At 45.0% G+C, this 19546-nt stretch overlaps 1 protein-coding gene across 2 annotated transcripts in view; it reads right to left on the bottom strand.

Moving 5' to 3' along the window:
- Positions 1–19546, bottom strand: part of KCNQ5 (potassium voltage-gated channel subfamily Q member 5) — a 581715-nt gene that overhangs the window by 62500 nt on the left and 499669 nt on the right. The gene's annotated exons all lie outside the window — the stretch shown is intronic.

The raw sequence follows: 19546 nt of genomic DNA, 5'->3' as shown, positions 1-19546 counted from the left end.
AACGAGATGACTGACTGATGGAATGAGATGCTGTGTTCACCAGCAGTTTCCTGATATTCGACAGGTTATTGATTTGCTTGGCAGCTCCTGGTAAATTATATTTGTTCACGTTCAGTTCTCAGACACCAGCTAGGCCTGAACTGAGGTCGGTTGATAAAGGAAGTGTTAACAAGGCAGCAAAACACAGAGTGCACCTCCGGGCCCTCCTGAGCACGGGTCGGGCGTGAAGGGCCGGGAAGGGCAGACTGCAATCAGAGACCTGGATTTGGAGGCCTGGCCTCTAGCTTGGAGATAAAAATAGCAACATAGCTGAGGGACTTTTGTGGGCATCAGATGAACTGTATGAAGCTTTGTGGACCCAGTCTGTTTGTGTTCTTGTTCATTTATAAACTACTGTGCTATTCATTAGAAAGTGACGCCATGGGGGGAGGGATAAATTGGGATATTACCATACACACACTACTATATGTGGAGCCCTACGTCAAGGACACCCTACATCAAGGACATAGGACAAAAACTCCAGAATTAACCGAGCCCCCATAGCAACTGTTGCCACGGTCTCTCCTAATCTAAACTGGACAGCACCCACCCCACCCCGACTCCATACTAGGCAAAATATTCACCATGTAGTAACCTTGTATCCTCCTGACCAATCACCTAATGCCATCCTGCCAGCAGGGATTTTCTTTGTCCTGAGGCTATGAAGGTTGGCTACTAGCCCACAGGTCGGCTCTCCCTGGTCTCTCAGGGAGTGGGCCCGCTGGATTCGCAGCGCCCCTCACCATCTCTGCTGTTTGTTCTCAATAAACTCACTCTTTTCTAAAATTCTTCAGGTCTGGACATTCTTCTTCCAACCCGCGCTCGGACCACGACATTTTGGTGGCCTGTACGGGGACATCTCCTCCCCCACCTCCTCTCCTCATTCCTTGAGACCTCTGTGAACAGGCAAGCTTCCGTGAAAGCAACAGAGGAACTCTGGCCAGGGCCACACCCTGGTGTGTTCCGAAGGCTCCACGGCTCGCTTTGCCCCAGTAACTGCCGCCCAGAACGGGTGAGGGTCCCTCTGTCTTCCTCCTGACTGCGGACTAGGCCGATTGATATTATGCGGGCACAGGTCAGGCATTTAAAAGCCATTAGGGCGCTTGCCGCTTTAAGACTCCTGTGAAAGGATAAGGGGGTCAGGGAACAGACCAGGCTGTTAACGCATCTGTCCCCAGCAAGACAACTTCCGTGCACCGTGAGGCACGTATTGGTTCAAGCAGAACGCTGAGCCCCCTCCCCTTGGCCGCCGCCTTCCCGGCAGGACTACAAGGCCGATTCCTCAGCCTGTCTTCTCTGTTACACTTTCACCTTTTTCTCCGTCCAGATTGACTTACAGGAGCCTAAGTGTTGCCTCTGAGCCATCCCAGGAGTGCTTTTCACATTTCAGGGCATCACCAAGCGGTAAGTCACCCGGTGGGTCCCGGGAATCTCTCTCTCTTTTCTTTCTTCCCTGCCCGAGTCGCATGGTGCCTCAGTCGCACGCTTACGGTCAGACGTGATTGTTGGGACAGTCGGCCCATTTTGTGCCTTAGTCACATGGAGAGCTCACCGGGACAAAGGGGACGCCTCTCTGTCAGCTGGTGACTCTCAGTACCCCCTTTCTATGGCGTACAGGCTAAGAATGGGTTCTGCTATGTCTCGGGAGCCTCCCTCAGACTCACCCATCGGCTGTATCCTCAGAAACGGGAAAAATTTGACCCTGAAAATCTCAAATAGAAGAGGCTCATTTTCTTTTGTAACACGGCTTGGCCCCAGTATAAACTGGGGGACTGAGAACAGTGGCCTCCTAATGGCACACTAAATTATAACACGATCCTCCAACTTGATCTCTTTTGGCGGAAACAAGGAGAGGACTCAGAGGTTCCTTACGTCCAGACCTTTATGGCCCGTAGTCAGCATCCGGAGCCGAGGGACTCATGCCACACGTGTCTTTCTGTTGCCGTCTTATCCCCCTGGCCCCCCCGTCTCCCTCTCCAGCAGATCTCTTAGATGACCCTCTACTCGACCTCTCCTGTCCCCCGCCCCATGAACCCCCTGCTTCAGCCCCCGACTCCATCTCAACCCACAGCTCCCCATCAGCCACCCCCTTATCAGGGCGAAAGCCCCTCTCCCCTCCCCACACAAGATCCAGGCCTGCCCAACGCCAGGAAGTAGCAAATGGAGACATGGGCACTATTAGAGTCCATGTTCCCTTTCCCATCTCTGACATTTCCCAAATTCAAAACAAGTTAGGTTCCTTCAGTCAGGAAGGCCACAGTATTCTTTAGACTCCAGAGAAAACTGGTTAAGATAAAAATTTTTTGATATTGCAAAAGGGGTTTCTTTTTGCATGTGCAGTTAGAAAAGCTAGTCTGGGGCTTCCCTGGTGGCGCAGTGGCTGAGAGTCCACCTGCCAATGCAGGGCACACGGGTTCATGCCCCGGTCTGGGAAGATCCCACATGCCGCGGAGCGGCTGGGCCCGTGAGCCATGGCCGCTGAGCCTGCGCGTCCGGAGCCTGTGCTCCGCAATGGGAGAGGCCACAACAGTGAGAGGCCCGCATACCACAAAAACAAAAAAAAAAAAAAAAAGAAAAAGCTAGTCTGTTGAAATAGTTTTTTCAGAATCCTGACCCTGAGAGAACAAAAATATGCCTAGGAAAAAGTCTGAAGTCAACTCTTATCATGTCCTTGAGCTACAAACAGCCCACTTTGCCTGAGACTTCAGCCTTGGGTTAATTAGTAGAACTTCAAGCCAAGGGGAAAAAAAAAAAAAGAGGCAAAGAGACATTTTAAATCTCAAGTGGAAACTATGAGATCTCTGACGGCCTGGATATATGTTTATGTCTCAGTATGTGTCTGTGTCTTTGGATAATATTGCTGAGGTTAATTTGTAAATGAGCTCCATTTAATTGGCTTAAAAGAAAAGTAAGCACTTACAAAATAAAACAATTCTAAAACAAGAAAAATTAAGCTAAATTTCAGGTTCACGTGAACTGGGAAATAGTCAATATTAAATTAATACCTGGTGTTAATGTTTTTGTTTGCTGATCTAATTAATATAGACATGTCTTGAGCCATCAACATTAAGTATAATACTTTTATTGTGACTAGCTTTAATATAAACTAAATAAGATCTTATTATATCTGTTGCAAATTTGTCAGCAATGAAAATAACTCAATGTGAAGAAACTTTTTTTTTTTTTTTTTTTTGCAGTATGCGGGCCTCTCACTGTTGTGGCCTCTCCCATCGCGGAGCACAGGCTCCGGACGCGCAGGCTCAGCAGCCATGGCTCACGGGCCCAGCCACTCCGCGGCATGTGGGATCTTCCCGGACCGGGGCACCAACCCGTGTCCCCTGCATCGGTAGGTGGACTCTCAACCACTGCGCCACCAGGGAAGCCCAATGTAAAGAAACTTTTAAGAAAAGAAAATACAAATAAGATAAGAGTTTTGGGTGAACCTTTTAGGAATAATTATGTTTTAGAAATGTCTACTTAAGAATAATCTCTCCAGATATTCGACAACTTAAAACATTTAGAGTTGTGCTAAATTAAGTGAAAGGATGGAAGTTTATTAAATAACTAGGCCATTTCCAAATAAAATAAGATACTGAAACATTAATTACTGAACATTGGCTTCCTTTTACAGAGAAACAAAAGGTTTGGAACTATTAAAAAAATGTGTTTGGTGCCACACTGAGATATTTTCTATAAGAAAGCACATTCTTAAAAACTTATTATTTGGATGTATGTTTACCAATCTACAGAGTGCTGACATAAAGGACAGTTCATGGTTGCTTAAGGAAAGTAGGATGTATGTTTTTAGTAAAAAAAGGTATGAGGAATGGAATTACATTTTATTAAGAAAAAAGGAAGTAGGTCTAATTTAGAGTTGACTGCTCCTGAATGGAAAAATAAAGTGAGAGATACAGAAAGTAATAGAAAGTTTTGTGAAAAGTGGCCCCTGAGGAAAGAGTTTTATGCATGGTCAGGACTGACTAAGTTTATAATGAATTTAATTAAGTAAATGAATTTTAGAAGTAAACTGGTGCAAAACTTGAATTTGGCTTTTCTTTCTGTTAAGAGGACAAGTTTTCTTAAAATGTGGAACTGCCTCTGATAACAGATTTTAAATTTCTTTACCTCTTAAGTGATCTGTTCTGTACTTGCCTTTGAAATCTTTTATTGTTACCTTGGCTAAGTAAATAACTATTGCTTCCTTAAGTGCTGTGTTCCACAACAGTAACCAAGTTACTTTGTTAATTTTATTGTGATCAGATTTTAAACGTGCCTTCTTACCATGCCTTCATAAGTCTTTTGTCATTATAGACACTTACAGTTTCACTCTAATGCCTTTGCAAAAATGCTTCCTCTTCAAGAAGATTTATAAAAAGGACTTTTGAATAAATACAAGTTTCTGACTTTCAGACTATAATGCCAAACTTGGTAAGAAATTGAAGAATTCGAATGAAAAACCTGATGGCTTCATAAAGCTGTTAACAAAAAGGATTAATTAGCAAGGACTGAATGAACTGGTAAATGTGGTTATAATTTTCTATAATTATAGAAAATTTGCATTCTATCTGAAAAATTACTGGTTTGAATCTCTGTTTTCCAGGTGTAAGGAAAACCTTCCCCTCAAACAAATTCTGACTTACGGTAATTTGGTAAATTATACCTTTGTGAGCAAAATTGAAACATTTACCTCTTGCCTCTGTCTGCTTCCTCCAGAGATGGGAAACTCTTAGGTTCCCAGCAGCTTTATCAGATAAATTAGGAAGGCTACCTCACTAACAGGTACAGAGATCTCAAGGTATTTTGGGAACCTTGAAAAGGGAGTTATTCCCCTAGATCTGGTAAGCGAAATCCGTGACAGGCCCTTGGTGTGAATTTCCTAGCCCTGAGAGGTCTTTTAAAAGTTCAGTCTGAGACTCCTTATAAAAATTTCTGCATACAGAAAGCCTATATGATCAGTTATATAAATCATCAGGCCAAGCTTAGTGAGACCAGGCTGAAATATCGTTCTCTCTCTGTTAAGAGAACAAAGTTTTCTTGGAATGTTGCTTTTAATAACAGACTATGTAAATTTCTTTGCCTTTAAGCAATTTGTATTTACTTTTAAAATCTTTTGTTACTTTGGTAAATAAATATTATTTCACAATGATCTATGAAGATCTTGGCACACATAGATAAAGTTCATTCTGCTTCTACAAATATCAACCCCTCACTGCCAGACTTTTGCCATCCTGATGTCCTTAAAACATGGCAACAGTCTATTCCTAAACCAGGGAATTTAAAATGGGTAAACAATAGCTGTCAATCAGTCAGGGCTATGGAAAATCCAAGAGGGCTGCTTGGCTTTTTCCAGCTCCCTGACAAACCTCGTTTTTCATTTGATGGGGTAAAGCCTTCCCTGGCTGCAGGGTTAATGCCCTCACAATGAGAAAAAAAAATTACGTTTCACTGAACATTAAATTCTAGTTTTGTTAATTAAGGTCTGTGTTACCGAGACTCACTTCTCAGATAGTTCCTTGATGTTATGTTATATTGCTAAAAAGTTTAATTGAATTATTAAAGGACACTCTAGTTTGTTTCTAAAGCTTATCTCAGTAATCTATTTTCGGATGAAGATCAGATGCCCCAGACCTACAATCAGGGGATTATGCATACTGGAAAAGACATAATTTAAAGGACTGTCTGCAAGTTGGATGGATGGGGACCCGTTTTGGGCTGGCTAAATGGCTTTCTTTGTAACTATACCCTCAATTTTAATCAGACTAGCCTGGAGTGGGGTCTCTGGTCAGAGGAGGATGAATATGATGTATTGCATGAAGGTAATTTCACTTTATGTTGGGGAAATTCAAGGAAAAATGCGACCAAGAAATATATTAATGAAGACCATATCCCCATAAATAGCTTGGCACTGGGAACTAAATATGTGGGGATTGGTGTGACTACCAGATGCTTACTTAGTTTAACCTCCCGACAAGACTCTCCTCCAAAATATAACATAATTCAACTAACATTCAGGAATTTGTTATGCCAATCCCCCGATCACACTCATAATCAGTCAGAGCCCGGATTCTCCCCTTTATGTATAGATGATTACTTCCTTGGAGTTTGGCCTTCCCAATCTAATCCTAGGCCATGGGACCCCAGTCTATTTCCAGAGGAAAACTCCCAAAAGGTCAGGGCCTGGCTCCGGGGACCCACACGGGGGTACCCTTGAGGGGCACCGGATTTTCATCTCTATGCAGTAACGGGGTCTATCTGGATCTTCCCACACTTTGGAGGGGCCCCTGCACAATGACTGCTGTGGTCCCAGAGGCGACCATTATGACTACAAAGGATTTAGCTTCCTCAGGAGGGGCTCCCAACTTGGGTCCTTCCTCGAGGAGGCCTTAAGACCTGTCCCAGAGAGACAAAAACGAGCCACGGGTTGGGGGGGAGGGGGATGTTTATGATAATCCAGTTCTTGACCAGCCCGAAATAATATGCAGCATCTTCAGAGGGCTCTCCTGGTTTGCAGGCGTACCCCTCTTAGGGAGGAGTGTTCTCCATTTCACCATCACGGTCCAGGAACCTTGGAAGGCTGAGGTACTAAGGAACAGCAGTCAGCCCCAGGCTCTCCGGCCGAGGGGGTTTTACAAAACAGGCGGGCCCTTAGTGTTATAACAGCTGAGGGGGGGGGGTGTCTGTGCCCTACTAAACCAGACAGGCTGCTTCTATATTAATACCTCCGGCCAGGCTGCAGAGGACCTTCAGATTCTAAAGAAAAACATCAAATTAATAGAAGATTTAAAAGGGCCCCAGCTGGCTTTCCAGCCTCCTCTCCTCTCTGGGGATCCAGATATGGACGTGGCTGTTGCCCTTGTTGGGACCATTAATCCTGATGGCCTCTGTTTTGTTGCTTGGCCCCTGTATTATTAACACATTATCTAAGTTCGTCTCCCGACAGGTTCAAAAGATTCAATTCCAGATGGTGCTACAACAAGGATACCAGCCAGTTGGCACAAGGACTACGTTGGAACAAGCCGCCTTATCATTCCACGGACTCTCATCTCCCTCCGTAAATACACCCTGACAGAGAGCGGGCACTGGGCCTCAGGGCCCCATGACGCCCCGGCCAGCAGGAAGAAGCTAGGAACGGTCATCGCCCCTTTCCCCAGTGACCTGGGCTCCTATGGCCCGAGATGGGGATAGGCAGATAGTTACTCATGAGCAGGGTGTTAAGGGGCCAAAGATTTGGCCCACAAATAAAAAGATGGGAGAACGTAGAGCCCTGCATCAAGGACACCCTACATCAAGGACATAGGACAAAAACGACGGAATTAACCGAGCCCCCATAGCAACTCTTGCCATGGTCTCTCCTAATCTAAACTGGACAGCACCCACCCCACCCCGACTCCATACTAGGCAAAATATTCACCATGTAGTAACCTTGTATCCTCCTGACCAGTCACCTAATGCCATCCTGCCAGCAGGAATTTTCTTTGTCCTGAGGCTCTAAAGGTTGGCTACTAGCCCACAAAGGGGGTCGGCTCTCCCTGGTCTCTCAGGGAGTGGGCCCGTGGGATTCGCAGCGCCCCTCACCATCTCTGCTGTTTGTTCTCAATAAACTCACTCTCTTCTAAAATACCTCATGTCTGGAAATTCTTTTTCCAACCCGTGCTCGGACCACAACACTATACATGAAATAGACAGCTAATAAGAACCTACGGTACAGCACAGGGAACTCTACTCAATACTCTGTAATAACCTATATCGGAAAAGAATCTAAAAGAGTGGATATATGTATAGGTATAACTGATTCACTCTGCTGTACACCTGAAACTAACACAACATCGTAAATCAACTCTACTCCAACAAAAATATTTAAAAACCCACTTCCATTTTTATGCCAAAAAAATAGTGATGCTGCTACAGAGTGAGGGGCCCAGGGTTCTCCAGGCCTGAAGCAGTGGACAGGAAGGGTCTCAGGCCCACAGTCTGGCTGCAGCCTTTGTGGGACGTGGAGGCAGCATTCTCACAGATACGGATTATCCGAGACCAAGTGGAGGCCCTTTCTCTTCCACTTTCCGCCACGTCCACTGTCCCCAACTGCAGTGTGCAAACAGCAGATGTGTTGAGTGGATCTGTGCTGTGTCGGTAACAAGAACAGTAACGCTGATTCTTCCATGCCTAGTTGCTTAACAAATGATGTTCTAAAAAGACACCACGTTGTGTGTGTGTTTACGTGAAAACACATCAAACAATGAACTGTGCTGGTCAGCAGGTCCTGGTAATGATATAAACACTCTGGCCATGCAGCTGACAGCTCCGATCCGAAGGGCAGACACAGCTGAGCGGCCAGACTGAAGGCACATGCAGAGAGCAGGCAGGCGGGTTGACACGGGAGTCAGCAGTTCAGGGCTCTTAAGACAATCCCATCAGGCAAGGCTTTCTCTGTACTTGACCAATGTGTGATTACATGGTGGATTCACTCAGCAATAGCAATAATAACATCGTAATGCTGCATCTTCTTATTCCCAGGCTAGGTTCTCCATGTCATCCAAAACTCACAACATCTAAACAAATCCTCAAAGGGATGGTGCTCAAAGTGTCTACTCTTTTCAAGCTTGTTTTTTTAATAGTAAAAATTTCAAACCTCTTTTCAGTTTCGGCCAATCTGTTCCATCATTTAAATTTATGATGATCTGGTTCAGGAACACACCACTGCACCTTTATTTAGAATAACGAATGGCTTGTCAACAGAGCTGCCATTACAAGTGTTCTCACTATACTTTATCTAATCCATTACCTTTTCTGGAACTAACAGATGCTAATTACTATAGAAGGTTGGGTTTAGTTAATATCAAATTATTTCTCAAGCTTTCAAGATATCTCTCTTTCCTTTGCCAACTGAATGAAGAGGAAACTGATAAAAACATCATAAAACCATTTAACATGAAATTTAGTTTTCGCTCTTTAAAAATTTCAATTGCTAAAAAAGTAAAAAAATCTAAAATAGGTATCAGCATTAAATCCACCATGGTTTATTTACAGTAACAAAATATTTAAAAACAATTGCTCCTATAAGAATATTTTTAAAAATTGCCCCTATAAAACATTTAATATTGTCTTTAAGAATTAATGGAAAGTGGAAATAATATTATTTTCTGAATATTAGTACGATTTAAGGCACTTAAGTTGATATAAATGAGTTCCAGGTGCCTCTTCCCCTTTTGTCCTTCTAAAGTACATGAATGTTTGCCAATGTCTAATGTTAAAAAAATTCTCTAGAACTATTTTAAAGTGAACTCAACATAGTACACACTAAATTAGAAAGAAAAAAGATGTAATGTTTTCAGTCTTTGTTCTGACATAATTGTATGACAGTTAAGAATAACATCCTAATCCAGAACTTTTTAGCCAAACAAAATTTCCTTTTCCAAGGCAGAGATCTGTTCTTGTGTCCTCCTACAAAAACGTCACTTTCATTTATGTTTCTAGTTCGCTTCCCCTTTGGAAATCAACAGAGTATCTTGATTAGATGACTATTAAACGGACTAGGTGGCTGTTACTGAAAACACACATTGATTACAAATACAGACTCTTCACGAGTCCACTGAAGTTTTCATTATTTTTTGGCTTTTTTCTGTGATACCTATGAACATGATTTTTGAGGAAGGTTTACGTAACAGTGTTTTTAGGCAGATTGCGAAAGATTATCCCCAAGAGACAACAAAGAGGTCTCTCTTTGGAGAAAGTAACCAAAAGGTTGCTGTGGTCATTGATGGTGTGCAGCCCCTTGTCAAGTTCAAACGGCTGGGAAGCAGCCGACCCCTGGATGATCCCTGCCAGGGACTGGGCGGCATCATGACATCCTCATGGGAATCCTCTCGGACTCAGAACCCTGGAGTTACTGGTACGCTTAATTAGGGCTTTAGCCCTTCACAGGATTAGCATCCTACAAATTCTCGCCTCTGGCACAATATGCCTATGGAACCAGGACAACCCAGTGCGTGCACAGCGCAGCATCGTCCCACCACCAGGAGGCGCTGCGCGGACCTGCCTGTTTGTCCCCAGGGCTGAGAGGGTCCAAGCAGGCAACAGGCAGCAGGGGAATTACGAGCGGGTTGGAAACCTCATTCAAGAGTCCTTAGAAGAGTGAGTCTGAGCAGGGCTCAGTAGGGTGGCAGAGTAACCTGGTCATGCACCTGAGGTTAGTTGGCATTCTCAGATCTCATGTCAGTAGCCGGGATGCTGGTACCTCTGCTTCCATGAGGTGTGTATTCTGAAGAGCTTCTGCTTATGACTACAGACCTTACTAGGAGTGAGGAGACACAGCAGCAGTTACTAGGTGGTCACCACCAGGAAAGTGCTCAGGGGTTTGTGGTCTTTCTTGAAAAACAAAGCCATTTGGCTTCATTGTTTCTCATATGTTAGTACAAGGACTAGTTAAACACTAAGGACAAACTGTGTAGTTTAATTGTGCTGCTCAAAACAGATCCAGTGCTCTTAATGGTTAAGCAGAAATAATCAGATTTGGCACAGGCATTCCAAACGATGGTAGTCTATGTCTTAGCATCTGTTTCACACGAAAATAAGAATAGGAATATTTTAGGATATAGCAACCTTTGTAGTAAATAACAATGCAACGTAGTATAAATGATGGAGGAGTAAAATATTCCAGAACTTTTAAAGATAAATACTTATAGGAATCAATGAAATAAATAACATTAATTGCTTTGAAATTAAAAAAAGTCTTGATTTGTATGAAGCCTGCACTTGTAGTTAAGATACATAACCGGTTGTAAGAACGCATGTGCCAAAAGACAGAAGAAAATATTCTAGGTTGGATATAAGAAGAAAAGCATTTTTCTTGTATTAAGTCTTACCATGTGTTTTTAAAAGACTAAATCCTTTCCCTCTATCAATAAAGGTGAACAGAAGGAGAGACCATTAAAAAAAAATGTTTTTGAAACAACCTAGCCTTTTGCCAATAAGGATACAAGCTGACTACACTGAGAAAAGAGAAACGGTCTTGTCTTACTGAGTTTAGTTTAACAACACATGTAGATCATTCACTGTACACAGAAGAAAGAAAATGTAAACAGTGGAAAATAAATGCAGAAGAAATATGAGCACACAGTGTTTTCCATCCGTGTTCTAGATTCTCTCCCAAAACTCACACTTCTCAGAACCTAATAAAGGCAAGCACGCAGGGGCAGTTCCGGCAAAGCACCTGGTGGATCACAGCACAGGATGAAATGTAATGAAAGAGTATCACTTATGCTTTAACTTTTAAGATACCCATCTTTGTAACAGCCTCACAAGTACCTGTTAAAGCAACTTCAGAGAGTCCTACTAGGAAGTCCAGCAGGGTTCTCTTAGTGCCTCATAAAGTGCTTTAAGGCAGTTTAACTACGAAGCAGGCACACAGCCACCAAGTGTTGATTAAGGAGACAGAGTAAAGCAGAAGCAATGAGATTTACAGATAATCCCCAAATCTCTGATGTATGATCTATACCTGTAGCAATAAAAACTTAACAGGTAGGAAGAAGTAAAAGCTTTCTTGTACCATCGTGATGACTAACAACCTAATCAACCTTGTCAAGGAGAAAGAGAAAAAGGTGAGGATACCGGCTGAATCCAGCTGGATGGGTTTACAGGTAGATTCTCTTCTCAGAAAGTGACAATTTATACCCAAACAGAGAACCATCTAGCTTAAAAAATGAGTTGGAAAAATTACTTAATGGAATGATTAATTAAAATAAATCAATAGACACCATTTACCACCACATATGAGATTAGAACTGTTTTAGTGGGAAGATAGAGGGAAACAAGTGAATGGTGAAATGATGCCCAAGAAGCTGTGTTTACGGCTTCAGCTGAGGAACAAAGCAGGCTCAGTTGAGATGAACGGGGATTCACACCTGACCCTGTACCGATGTTCACTCCTGTTCAGCTGAGCTAGATTAAAAAGCCCTTTTGGAGACTGATGAGTTGGATTTTTTTCTTTCTTGGCCGTACTGCGTGGCATTCGGGATCTTAGCTCCATGACCAGGGATTGAACCCATGCCCCTGCAGTGGAAGTCCTAACCACTGGACCGCCAGGGAATTCCCTGACGAGTTGTATTTTTAAAGAAAAATTTTGGATCTGTCACAAACAACATGTAACCAGCTTGGGGCTGCGTGTCTTTCCTTAGCCCAAGATGCTGTACATGAATTTTTAGAAAACATATCCTAACCTCAGTGTAGAAAGACAAAATCTAACAAGAATGTCCCGAAGCAGGGAACCCAGTACCCCAGGGGTGTACGTGAGCGTGTGCAGTGCCCACTCCATCCTGCAGAGAGACGCCTGATCTACAATCCTGGCCCCTCAGTCGGAGGGCGCCAGTGCCGGAGGGGCGCTGGCCGCTGTATTAGACTCTTCTACATCTGGGACCCTCCAAGCTCTCGGAACAGAGAAACCGGCTCCCCGGCCCACGCCCCCAACGCCACCCCCCGAGGAAGTATTTAGGAGATTCCAGGCTCTGGAGGACAACAGAGTTGGCTGCAGCGCATCTACGCTGGTCTATCTGAATCACATCAATACAGCCCTGGCCCAAGCAGTAAAGGCTCTGCACTTGGGCTGTGCTGGTCAGTCCATCTGAACTTGGGTCCAGCGCCCACCGGCAATATTCTGGACCCAGAGCTGCTTCTTCCAAGGGGGAATTCTCATTAGGATGCACTTCCTTTGAGCGGATTTGCTGGAGTGCCGGCAACTTTGTTATTTCCTGAGATGTTGCCATTGTTGTTACAACATACTGCATCCATTAGGCAGTCTTGTTCATTTCAGGGCCACAGCAGGGGGAAGAAAAGGTAATATTCAAGCGGGGCTGCAGCTTATTTCCTTCAGATTATTGACATGTTTTTAATTTTTCATTTTCTCTCTTTCTATATTCCTCCTCTTTACCTCTTCTGTTGGTGTTTTATCTCTCTTCGCATAAAGTACTGGAGGTCAGGGGCATTTTATTACTCCATCCAAGGGGTATTTATTGAGCACATGCCCTGTCATAGCTTCACACACGGTGACATGATGTGTAACCGGAAGGCAGCAGACCCGAGTGTGTGTGGGTGAAGCGTGAAGTAAGGCACGCATGCCACGCATGAACACACCGTGTGTTCGTGGTGATTTCTGCCAAATGGCCAATGACCACAGAGAAGCCAGAAATCTCTGTATGATTCTGAGTCAATAGCGCAGCTCAGTGGTTCCATGTATATTCCATGTATACCTGCCGACAGGGGAGTGAGCTTTGACAGACTCAGTCCCAAGCATGCGGAACAGATTTTAACATCATGACATTTAAAACGTTTGGTTGTAGTCTTTTTGGTTCGTGTTTGGCCCGAGGGGCGGCAGCTAGACCACCTGGGTTCTGCCTGTGCTCTCTGCTTTGGTGACCTTGGAAGAAGTGCAGCATCACCGCCAGCCCAAGGTGGCCCCTTACTCAGCGCCGCCATGGAGGCTGTGCTGAAGCAAACACCTCCACACCATTTGCAAATGTCCCCTTTGGAGGATGAAACCGAGACAGGTGACCTGATTCTCAGGTAGCTGCAGAGTCCCTGCCAAAGAGGGTCTCTGCCCTTAGGACTTGGAGATAGGTTCCTCTTTTTTTTTTATTTATTTTTTTAACATTAACTGTAAATTGATAGGTTCCTCTTTGAGATAGTCTGTAAATGGATAGCTCCCAAGACAAGGAAGACTTCAAATGTCCCCAAAGAGACTAAAACAGCTTATAATGGCTATAATTCATTTTGTTTAACTTTCTTTGAGTAGTTTCCACACAGAAGGAGGGTGGGGTTTGCGTGGAGTCTACACAAAGGAGGACCAGAGAATCAGGGCTATTCAGCCTGCCTCTTCCAGGGTCTAAGGCCCAGAACCTCTCTTTGGGCACAAATCTCTCTAAAATGGAGAAGAGCAACTCTTCAAGCTATTAAAACTTTCTGGAAATACCACCCAGGAATAGCCCATGCCTTCTGCTCTCTATCTGCCACATAAGAGAAGGGTCTCTACCACCACCCCCTGTGTAGGCTTCCCTACCCTGGAGGAGTGGGTGTGTCTGACCATGCCCGCCTCCCATCGTAAACGAATGCGTTTATGTTTCGGTTCATAAGCGTTGTAAGTGTTAACTGAGATAATGCAGAAATGGATGACCCAGAGACTCATCACCTCAAGAGAACTCTCAAAGCTGATTTCAGGACATGAAGAAATGTGTCATTAGTATATCAGTACCGAGCTAAAGGAACAACCCCTGCCCAGGGCTGGCCAGGGGTTGCCTGTGTTTCCTCATTACTAGAATGGGTGTCAATGACAGGAAAAGCCTTGTGTCCCTTGTGGAGAGGAATTCCAGGTGTCTGGGACTCCCTGTTGGTTCTGCCTCTGTCCCCCGTCACCCCACCTGTGCTGGGACCCGCCTGCTCTGTCCTCCAGGGCTCTGCTCCCAAACCCAGACCTTCCCTGGCACCCAGGAACCCAGATTAAAATGTTCTCTTTCAGCTCCTTTTCCCTCTGGGTCTAGTTTTCTGCTATTCAGTCTGATACAGCATTTACTTCCTTCTAAGGCACGAAAGAATGACCACACAGTGTAGCTGATGTGGTGAAGTGTCCAGGAGGATTACCTTCTTCCTAAAGGAAGGGAGACTATTCGTTTGGATCAGATCACCTGAGTAGACCTCAGCTCTGAATGAGCGGGAGATGTTGCACACAGAGTGTTCTTACCTCCTGGACACAGTGTTCATTTTGTCCCTCACTCCTACTCTCTCCCCATACCATACTGTTTCTCACTTTAAAAGAAGGACCCTGGTGAAGGGGAGTATATCTTATCCTGCTTCATGGGATTTGAATACTTGGGTAAGACTTCTGTCTGGGAAAACAGTAGCAAGGAACAACCAAAGACCATAATTATTATTTTTACCCCAAACATCCCATGCTCTGCAGATTGTAAAAAGCAGTGAGTGAGTTAGGGAAAGACACTTATGCTCCCAAGGGGGGAAAAAAAAATCAACAAAACAGCAACCTTTGCAGGCAATCTTGTGAAAGGTCCCTGTTAACCACCTTGTATTTGTTGATTTTGCTCACACGATACGCAGTTAAAACATCTGTTAGGCATCAGATTTATCAACAAACACGAAGCAGAACAGAAATCACAAACCTGCTTGATGCTTCCCCTTGTTCTTTCCTCCAGGTGCGTGCAGACAGAAGAAAAATGACGAGAAATGGTGAATACATTTATAGCGCTTGATAATGACCAAATTGGAGACTGGGGAATGAAGTACCTTAATTAATCCTTTCTGAGCAAGAGCCATACAAGCAAGACACTTTATCATGAACGTACCCAACTTTCTGACATATATCCCTGGTGGTACAGACCCGAGACAGCACAGCACCAATACTGCCCGCATGTGACCAAAAACTATAGACTCTTCATCAGCCTAAGTTACCCATGGTTTAGGCAAAGTGGTTCTGGTCTAACCGGCATCAGCAGAGACCGTTAGAAGGGTGGTGCGGGTTGTGCTGAAGCTGGAGTCCCTGTGGTTCAGGCAGACTCAATCTGGGTTAGTTCATCTGTGACCGTGGTCTTGTGTCTCCGTCCCTTGTTGGGACAGATTTTGTTTTTGTGCTGTACAAAGTATGAATGCCCTTGCAGGACATCAGGCACACAGACAACCTAGCTCAGTGTTGGGTGGTCTGTCTAATAAGCCACTTGGGCACGTTCAGGTCTACGCAACATGGCATGGGGTCCCCGCTCTTGGCAAATGCGCTGTGTCCTTGGGCGGGAGTCTCGCTTTCTTGTGGGTCTCGGTGCTCTTATGAATAAACTGAAGGCGCTGGAGTTGGTAATCTCTGAATTCTAACCCTAAGGTACCACGTGGCACCCTAGGAGCCTGACGACTCCTTGAAGCTTTACAGACGATCTGACTCATTTCCCAGAATAGCACATTTACCTGTGCTTCACCCCTGCATAGCCTTCACTCCCTTTGAGATGAAAATCAAGAAGTGAGTTCCTTCTCTAAATCCTTCTGTTGTTAAAACAAAACTTGGAAATAGCAACTGCTAAGACCTCCAAAGTGCACGTGAGAGACGAACTGGACCAGAAAGGAGAGTGTCCAGCAGGTCTGAGCAGCATGGTCTCTCGCACCCCGCACGGCTGTCACACCACCCTATTCCCTGGGATGAGCATGTGCAGTCAGTGCACCCCCCTGTATCTCTAAACTGGGGGGACGAGAGCACGGGTGGGTGTTTTTACTGATAATGTCATCGATGCTGCTGCTGCTTTTGGTAATACAATCTCTTCCCTGACCAGCTGTTTAAAATTGCAGCCCCGAACGCTCCCCCAATTCCTTCCCTACTTTACTTTTCTCTTTAGCACTTACCATCATCTACTCTATTATATATTTTGCTTATTTATTTTTACTGTTTCTTCCTATTATCTCTTGAATATACACTCCCCGAGGCCTGGGATTCTGTTGGTTTTTCTCCTCCACTGCTGCATTCCCTGTGCCTGGAACAGTGCTGTGCACACAGTCGGTGCGTAGGGAGCAGAATGTGGCACCCCAAAAATCTGGCACCCCAAAGTGTGTCTCTTTGGCATGAGAATAAATTCAGGCTAATTATTTTTAAGAGACAGAAGTCTCAGGAAGTTTTTCTTCTCTCTCCCTTAACTGCCTGAAAGAATTGAGGTAAAGTGCCTGTTGCCCCTGAATAGAGCTGTCACCAGAGAGGTCTGTAAAGAATATGGGCCAGGCGTGGTGGGGACTCAGCAGGGCCTGGAGGTGAGAGTGTCTCCATCGGAGGGACTCTGTCCCTTTTCTCTTCTGGCCCAGGAAACACCCGCTTCCTCATCCCCGTGTGAACTGCCCTTCTCCCCTCTGAGTCCCAAACTAGCACCCGCAACATCCTCCTTTGTCTTTAGCTGAAGATGGTGTTTAACGGGAGGGTTTTGCCCATGTGGGGGGATTACTCAGTTTTCCTGGGATTCTCCCGTGTATACCTGTTATCAAACTCTTGTTTGATTTTCTCCTGTTTATCTGTCTCATGTCAATTTAATTCTTAGACCAGAGAGAAGAACCCAGAAGGGCAGAGGGAAAGTTTTCCTCTCTGACTGTGCTCAATGAGCGCTGACTGCACGAACGCACGGATGAGTGAACGATCTTTCCCTTCAGAAGTTCTTCAACTCCGAACGTTATAGGAAATACACGATGTAAGGAAGAAGTTTTGGTCTATTTCTTACTGTATCACCCTGCGCTCGCTAAGCCAGTTAGTTATAAATGTAAAACGAACCCTCTAAGTCATTGTAAATTATTCTCCTCAAACCTACACATTTGATTAAAGCGGGATTGCTTCCAGAGCAAAGGTTCTGAACTTGGCTTCAGGGAGTTTGTGAATACATTAAAATTTGTAGGCAGAGTTTTGATTTTTTATGTGTTGAATATTTTTCTTGGGAAAGAGTCCATAATTACCACCATGTTCTTAATGGTTTAACAAAGAACAACGAAGATTAAGAATCACTGCGGTTTGGAACAGCAAACTATGGCTGAAGGGAGAGGTGCAGGGACACTGCTTGTCACTCCTGGGCAAACAGCCATGTTCCTCAGTAAACAAGGCCGAGACCCAGAGGCTAAGCAGGGCGCAGGGAGAGGGGAGTGGGGCTGAGGCCTGGTAGCTACAGAGGGACAGGATGGAGGCAGGTGTCCGCATACACGTTCCTCCACCCCCGTCCCCAGTAGAAACAGGGAAAACAACAGAGAAAAGAGAGAATTACGGGAGTAAAAGAATAGTTTATGCACTGGGAGAATCTGACTCATTATTGAATAGTTTTTCCAGGCTGCAGGATGACTTTTAATCCAAAAACTGCAGGAAGTGGGAAGCCAAATAATCACATATAATAAAATAATAGCCCACGCTCTCCTGTCACTTGGGAACTTTCTTTGTTTGTTTGTTTTTTTCCCACTAGCCTTTTTACACATTACCTAGCAACCTTCATAAAGACGAGACGTACAATTTCCATACAGTTCCCGTTTTTGATTCATACCCTCAAGGAACAGATGGCACACGAGTTATATTCCCTTTTTGTTTTAAAATACTACACCTTAGAGTCTAATTCTCAAAAAGGGAATTTCCCTACATTATAAGATCTAAATGCAAAGCGACTTCTCATCCATATGTACACTAGGCCGCACCCGCTCTAACACCCTGGGGTCAATGAATCTCTGTTGCAGGTGCTGGCGCAGGTTTGACCCTGACCTCTAGGAGGTGTGTCCCACAGGGTCAGAAGTGACCTTGGCCAGCTCTGGTCCTTTGCCTTGTGGATGGGAAGCCAAGGCCCAGGGCTGGGCAGGGAAGCAAAATGACAGATCCCGTGAGTTCACGATGGCCCCGCAGACCTCCTTGGAGGCGGCGGCTCCGGAGAACCGGCCGTGAGGGCCTCCCTGGCTGGTTCTCTTGCACTTTGGTAAGAAGAGGTTTCTCTGAGTCACACTAGTCAGCTGCCTCCAATCCCGTGAAGCCACTGGGACTAAGGCCTTGATGGGCCCTGAAAGGAAAGAGCAGGTGCTCAAACGCACGAAGTCAGCTGAGCCGTCCGAGAACTCTGCACAACCCGGGGCACCGACTACTGGTCCAGTGGATGACTCACGGGGGGCCGCCCCTGACTTACTTGCTTTTTGTGTTTTACTGAGGATTTCTTTCATTAAATGGTGATTAGGGTTTAGTCTGCGAGCTGAACTGGAGTCCAGGCTTCTGGGACTAAGGACTGTTTGGGAATTAAAGATGCTGCGGCAATCGTCAGGCCTGTGCACGACCTTTCCAGCCCCCTCCCCTCTAGGCACAGGGGGGCTGCACCTCCCTCCTGGTCCCCCCCCACTCCCCCAGAGCTGAAGCACAGCTGGGTGACCTGCTTCGGCCAATGAAATGTGAATGGAAGTAACATCTTTTTAAAATTTGGAATGTTAATTCCAAGCTGTACTCTGAGTGGTCCTGTCACCTCACTGTACTCCACCTCATCTCTCCTTTCGCTGCTGATATTGGTTTAATCTGCAAATGAAAGCTCAAGGCCCATCCTGTAAGGGGATCCCGAGGGGAAATGACCTTAAGGGACTTAAATGTGCAGACGTGATGCTCCCCAAGCAGCCCCGCCTGGGGTCAGGGGATGGCGGGGAGTTTTAAACAGTCATTGTTTTTCAAGAACCAAGGCACTTACCTGAGGAATTCTGGTGGGCTTTACGAAATGACATATTAGAAAATAAGCATGAAATAGTAAAAATAAATCTCTATAGAGTTCAGATTCTTTTCATATTTAAGCCCAGTCTATGGATGGTGAGGAATGATACAGAATCCATTTAGTTTTGCACCTCAGCTGTTACCAAACAGCTTTGAATCTTTCAAAGAGCAACACAGAATAAGACAGGCCCCGAATCGACACCTGTGCATGCGTGTGTGTGTGTGTGCGCATGTGTGGTTTGCTTTACAAACTTAAGGAAACGCGACTACAGCCCCGACTGT

Source organism: Tursiops truncatus, chromosome 12 (assembly GCF_011762595.2).
Source record: "Tursiops truncatus isolate mTurTru1 chromosome 12, mTurTru1.mat.Y, whole genome shotgun sequence".
In the NCBI taxonomy this organism is placed as follows: domain Eukaryota; kingdom Metazoa; phylum Chordata; class Mammalia; order Artiodactyla; family Delphinidae; genus Tursiops; species Tursiops truncatus.
Note: the sequence above shows the minus strand (reverse complement) of the source record. Positions and strands in the feature narration are given on the sequence as shown.